Source organism: Pogona vitticeps, chromosome 3 (genome assembly GCF_051106095.1).
Source record: "Pogona vitticeps strain Pit_001003342236 chromosome 3, PviZW2.1, whole genome shotgun sequence".
In the NCBI taxonomy this organism is placed as follows: domain Eukaryota; kingdom Metazoa; phylum Chordata; class Lepidosauria; order Squamata; family Agamidae; genus Pogona; species Pogona vitticeps.
Window position 1 is genome coordinate 24102977 of NC_135785.1, and position 7035 is coordinate 24110011.

General features: G+C 39.9%; 1 long non-coding RNA gene across 1 annotated transcript; it reads left to right on the forward strand.

The window, feature by feature from the left end:
• The first annotated feature begins 991 nt into the window (after window positions 1–991).
• LOC144587788 (uncharacterized) lies at window positions 992–5804 on the forward strand. Its single transcript, XR_013542932.1, has 2 exons — window positions 992–1163; window positions 3396–5804. It is a non-coding gene; the product is annotated as an uncharacterized LOC144587788 (long non-coding RNA).
• Window positions 5805–7035: the final 1231 nt, after the last annotated feature.

Genomic DNA, 7035 nt, shown 5'->3' on the forward strand with positions numbered 1-7035 from the left:
CTGAATAAGGTTTGATTGAAATCCTTCACAGCACTAGTCTGTGAGATAATCCAGAAGACAAGCTATGTGTGTCTAATGTCAGGAAATGCACACCCTTCCTGCAGTATTTCTGCTTTCGCTTCTACTGGGCTTCAGCTGAAGTGACATCACATTTCTTTATTCATGAAGCATGCATTAAAGGAATAAAGTATCTTCAGATTTATAACATGTCACACATCTTCACACAAATATTAATTTAGGGTGCAGTCGTATGAATATTTTTCTTAGAGTCAACTCTGTTGAATATGATGGAACTCAATGTCTAAACAAAAATGCATAAATGTGTCCCATTGTTATCAAATTCACTTAATGGATCTTTGATTTCACACATTTTCAGCAGCCTTGCAGGTGCCTTGATCTACATTCTTCAATCCCCTTGACTCATATTAAGATATTCTTTTTGCTGATATCTTCTTTTTCCTTCTCAGTTGTTTCTATGTTTTAAAGTCCAGAAGGCACATCATTCTACACCTAGTTTTCCTTCTTCTTCTTGGTGGAATGGTCATTTCTTCCCACAGTTCCTAACATTTCCCAAAATCTCCTCCTCCTCTGTCAAAGTCTCCTTCTCTTTGGTTGTTCTGGGTTTTTCGGGCTCTTTGGCCATGTTCTGAAGGTTGTTCTTCCTAATGTTTTGCCAGTCTCTGTGGCTGGCATCTTCAGAGGACAGCAACCTGTGCTCTCTGAAGATGCCAGCCACAGAGACTGGCGAAACGTTAGGAAGAACAACCTTCAGAACATGGCCAAAGAGCCCGAAAAACCCAGAACAACCATTAGATCCCGGCTGTGAAAGCCATCGTGAATATCTCCTTCTCTTTCTCTGTTTCCCTGAAGGAAGCCCCTGAGTCCTCATAGTCTTCCTCATTTATCTTAGCCTCTGCCTTACTCCCTTCCCCTCACAGGTGGCCTTCATTAGCCTATAACCCTTCTCCCTTGCTTACTAGGTTCTGGGAGATATGACCTCAGGCAGCCAGCTCAGAGTAACCCTTCTCACAGAAGGGTACCAAGCTTGTATTCCAAACAGCTGATCTGATTTGACAGGTGGGAACCCTGAAGGACACAGTTCTACAGCCTGACCATATCTCTGGACCGGCCAGTATACCTGTATGGGTCTGCTTGGCAATCAGGTAGACATTTACACACAACTTCATACAGTATCTCTTTGATAAAATTAATGGACAAAGTTTTTTGATTCCTGTTTAAGTAACAAGACTCTTTTCTTGTCTGTAACAGGATGTAAGCCTCTGACTCTGCTGGCTTTCCCAGAAAATGCAATAATGGTAACACCCACTCATACACACAAATTAATAACCTCTATGTAGAGAGCCAACATGTCTGAACGTTTCCATAATACCAACACCACTAGCCACTATATGTCACTATCTTTTATCCCCCTCAGTAAACAGTGTTAAAAATAAGTTTAGTTTCTTCTAGCAGTTTATGGGGCAAAGCAAACTTCTGTGTGTGGAGCAGTTTTTCAAAAGCTATTTTTTTTAAATCACAGTCCTTTATAATAATTTGCATATTCTTGGTTTTAATTACAATATTGTAATCTGCTGTGATCTTCAGCGAAGTGGGGACAGGATACACCATAAGGCCAAACCAGTAAATTATGTGAGTGTGCTGTCCTACATCTCAGGAAAGCCACACTTAAAGTTGCAAGATAAATTTGGCACTCAATTGGAAAAGAGGAGGCAATTACTTTTCTTAGCTGCCTATTGCAATGAAAACCAGCAGTTGTTATACAGGAGGGATAAAAAGCTGGCAGAAGAAATTACTTATAAAGTTAAGCAAGGTATGATAGTTCAAGCAATCATGAAAGGAAGCAGGGACTCATGGTAACATAATTCTCAAGCAATCCACAAACCACCTTAAAGCCAACTACTTCCTTTGCTGCTTTGTGAAACAGACTCTCATATTTATTTTCTGCACAGGGAGAAAATGAAAAATATGCTAACACAGCGACAGAATCACCGAATATTTTATTTCCCTTAAGGGCATGTGGCTCTGCCACTGATTTAAAATTTTCATTCCGCAGAGATTACATTGCTTTGCAATTTTATATCTCTCGAGTTCATCACCTAAAGCTTAGAGACCTGAAATAACTTCATAAATATTAGTCATTACATTAGGAGAAACACGTTTATGTGGCCAGCTTTTTATGGTATGGGACAATGAATAAAGTGAGTGAAAGCAGACCAGGCAAATTAATAAGCAAAATTGCTCTTTTTTAAATATAAACATTTTTAAACAAATATGAACTTTGCAAGTATAGAACTAACATCAGATTGGAAGGTCATATTGCTCTGGTTTAGTTTTCAGGAAAACATTTCTTATAGAAACTCCACAGGAGCTATTATTAGAAAATGAGCATAATCAAAATGTAGCAATATGTACAACCTGATTTATTTTGTTGCTACTTCCCCACAGAATATAGCTGACAAAGTTGAGCTGTCTACCTTCTGCTGACGCCGAAATTAAAACTGAAATTGGTTTACTCAGCCTGAGAGGAGACTGTAATGGAATAGGGCCCATGGTGGTCTTGCTGTGGGTTGCACAAAACTCATCTCTGTCTTGCATCATTGTAGTCCTTCGGAAGGAATGATGAATGCTTGATGGATATTGCATGGAGAGCAGCTTCCTATTTATATTGTGGCAAATTGTACTGGTTCAGAACGTACACAAATTGTGGCAGATGTCCCAAACAATTTTAGCCTTCAAAAACAGGGGGGTGCAGTCCTCAGTGCAGAAAGGAGAGAGATGTTACTGCCTTTGCCACCTTGGCCTGTGGCGAAAGTTGGCACAGCACTTAGGTTTTGGAATAGCCCTGAATACAAAAGAAGGGAACTTGTCTTCACCCAAAGGAGAGAAAAGCAGCTTGGGTAAGAGGCCACTCTCGAGAAAATCAGGCTGTAGAAATAGGGAAACAATCACAGAATAATGAAGTTGGAAGGGGCCTATAAGGCCATCGAGGCTCAGTGTCTTAATCTATCTATTCCCTTGCAAAGTCAGATTTTAAACACCTGAATCTGGGCACTGAATGTGCAATTCCTGAATGCTGTGGTTGAAAGCTGGACAGGTGCAACCAAAAACAGTGGATGCATGTAAAGTATACGTCGTGGATATTTAGCAGTCTGGTCCATGAGGAGATGCTCAGCTCTTCAGTTTCTTTTCCTTTGCCATTGTTATGAGGGAGAAGCCTTGCTCTTCTCCAGGGGAGCTCCTCTCTTCCTAGGCGGGCCTCAGCCACTGCAGCCAGACAGCATGCCTGCTATTGGCACTGTTGCTGCTGGAATGGAAGTAAAGGAGGGAAACCAGTGTCATCCTCAAATGACCCTCTTTTCGCTTGTTTCCATCAGGTCTGCCAACAAAATACTTTCAGATGAAGACCTGGCTGTGAAAAGAAAGAGGAATGAAAGGAAGTCGCTGTGGTTTTGAGTGTTTCAGAAGGGGCATTTGGCCTTTCTGTTTACTCCAGATAACAACAGGAATGAGAGAAAGAGCACATGCAATTGAAATGAATATTCAGGACCCAAGTTGAAAATATAACTATATACAAAATCAGGCTGAACAGCTTTCCAGTAATAGATGAAATGCAATGCGTTTGTCTTCAAAAGACCAATAAAGTAGAGCCTTTGCAAAAAAAATAATTCCACAGCCAGACATTCCACCATGCTGAGGTAACCATGAAAAAGGCTCTCTCCTGCCCTGATTTATTATTATTATTCAAAAATACCAGACACAGTCAATCAAAATTAAAACAAAAAAAACATTGACTGGTATTCTGGAAGTCGAGTAATGGCTTCTTCCATCTGAGGAGAGCTGGTAGGAGACTCCTAATAGGAAAGATGTCCAGTTGCCATGACTCAGCTTCCAGATAACCTCACCTGGATGACTGAGAATCTTCACAAATATATTGACTGGTATTATATATAACAGATACAAGTTTTAACCAAAACCCTAAGTATCTGTTAAATATCAGCACAATATGTATGCTGTTCCTAATATTGACATTTTTGTCACTCTGATGATGCTATTTCTGAGATCTGTAACTGCTTGTAATATTGTGTGAAATTTCTTGATTTTGTTCCCAAAGCCCCAATGCCTACAGGGACCACTGAAGTGTGTTTCTTCCAGAGGTGAGATGTTTCGATTACCAGGTCTCTGTATTTTGTTAGTTTTTCCAATTCTTTATTTTCAACTCTGGCATCCCCTGGAATTGCAGCATCTATTATCCAGACATTTCTATGTTCTATTACTACTATGTCTGATGTGTTACGTTCAAAGTGTCTATCAGTTTGGATCCCGAAATCCCAGAAACTCTTGACTTTGTTATTTTCTGACACCTTCTGTACCTGATGTTCCCAGTTATATTTTTGCATAATGACCAGTGCACTAATTTTGCTGTTCTATCATGTCTAATAAGGGGGGGGGGGGGGAGGCCCGGAGTGAGTAAGGTAGGTGCTGGGGCCCATGAAGGGGAGTTTTCTTGTGGGGGGTGGAGGAGGAATGAAGTAAAACAAAACACCAGCAATGAAAAAGTTCAGCATTTTGCTTCATTAAAGCACAATTCCCCAAACTGACCATGAAATGAACCATGAACTGGGGGGGGGTTGTTTTGTGCCCATCTGTAGTAGGAATGCACCTTGACACGAGAGATGAAGGATTCTGATTTATGTGCATGGAACTATCCTGTTTCCTCCTAGCTATTGGATCCCTTCCAGGTCTCCCCCAGGATTGGGAGATCTTTCTGAATGGAGAAGGCGGAGACTCTTTCTCTTTGATTTCAGTGATTTGAAAGCATTCCTTTCAAATCAGATGGATTCACCTTGCATGATATAGCCTGTGGATAATATCGACGATTCACTGAGAAGTATGGGGTTGGGTTTGAGCTGGTTTTAAAAGTGAGGCAGACAGGAAGGAAGCTGCAGAGTAGCTGTTTCTGATGAGACTGGCCACAAATAGAACAAGAAATAACCAATGGGAGTACAAACTTATTATTACAGTAAGTGGTCCAACGATTCAGGAACGTCGCCTAGACCAGCAGATTCCCTTTCTGCTGGAAAGAGTAAAACATCCCATCTCATCTTCTAGATTAACACACAAGCACACAGAGATGCAAGGATGTATTCATTATTAGCCATTAGAGGGATTTTGTGTTATGCTGAAGGAAATTTAAACAGAGCAGACAAACTTTCGTTTCTGCTTTTTTGAAGGAACAAAAGAAATGCACCATTTCCTAAAATGAACAGATGGTTCCCCACAATGAAGTCAGCATCAAAATTGCACTAAACTTCTAAAAGACTCTGCTTTTGCAGAAAGCTGCAATTTTATAGGGCAGCCAATCATATATATCTACATGATGATGTCATGGAGGCCAAGTAAAACGTTTTGAAGCCTTTGCTGTGCCACTGGTTTCAATGCCCACCAGCATCTGATGAAAGACTTCCATCCTAATTCATATCCAGTCCTCCAACGTTATACAGGCATGTTCAGTGCAGAATGTGGATATCTACATGAATTTTACATTAATTGTATCCCCTGTAATACTCTCCCCACCACCAGCAGCCAGTCAGAAATATGTGGTTGAACTGGAGCAAAGAGGCATTGCCTAGTTTTCCCAGCAAAGGCAAACCTTTGTAAGAAAACTTTTGCATAATTTTACATAACCTTCCCCAAAACAGACCACTGCTGATCTGCAGCAAGGTTCCATCTATCCCTGCGGCGGCATCTTCAGAGAGGATGGTAGCCCTACCGTGTGAAGAGTGCAAGACATAAAATAAGTTTGCTTCCACTGGCCCAAGCACCTAAATCTGGACCCAGCCCTTTGATTCCATGATCAAGTTTGTCTCTCTCACCGATATCCACTTTCGGATACACATTCTGCACCCTTTTTTACAATGGAGTAAGAAAAATCACTCAAAATAGGTGAGTGTATTTCACTGTGGGAGCTGTAAATATTCGTGAAAGAAACAATCAAACACGGCTAGCCATTTTTGCTCAGCACAACCAACAAACTCTAAGGATCTGAAGAACTGTTCAGGTAGGAACTCATTTCAACTCAAGTTGATAGAGAGGTCCTCCATACTTTACCATACCATAGGAAAAGACCAGAAATCGGGCCTTCTCGGCGGTGGCTCCTCGCCTCTGGAACAACTTACCTCCTGAGATTCGCGCGGCTCCCTCACTGGGCATTTTTAAGAAACAATTGAAAACACTGTTGTATAGGCAGGCTTTCCCAACAGATAAATCCCTGACGATTTTTCTTTTATATTCTTTGATTTCCATTTTTGTCTATTTGTAATGTTTTTAATAATTTTATTGTTGCTCCAATTGTAAGCCCCCTAGAGTGGTCTAGTATGACCAGATAGGCGGGATAGAAATAAAATAAAATAAAATAAAATAAAATAAAATAAAATAAAATAATAATAATAATAATAATAATAATAATAATAATAATAATAATAATAATAATAATAATAATAATAATAATAATAACTGCCACTTCTGATTATACATCTACTCCTATTACTAAAGTGCAAGAGCAAGATAACATCTCATTTTTAAATAAAAACATATGTTGGGTATTTGGAGTGAATTATGGCTAAAGAGTAAGGATCTTGTCCAGGGAGACAGCATTGAGTCACAGGTACACCATGCATCCTCATATTTTGCCAGCCGATCCACTGATGCCTGCTGGGATCAAATATAGAGCTGTCAGTGAAGAACTTTCCTAGCTCAGGGAACCTATAACTTCAGGGCTGTTATTTGGCATCTATTCAACTTCTCTTGTCTTTCAAGTCAAATACAAACAAAAACAAGCATGCCAAAGTACACAAGGGCATTTATGGTTGTGTTTCAGCTCTCCTAGATGTGAGGTTTATCAGAACACGCTACTCCAACAGGTTATAATTATGTGGTTCAAAAGAGATTGAAACATTAAGTATTTTGCTGTTCTATAACTTTTAATGAGATCTTCATGTCAAATGTTCTAATTTA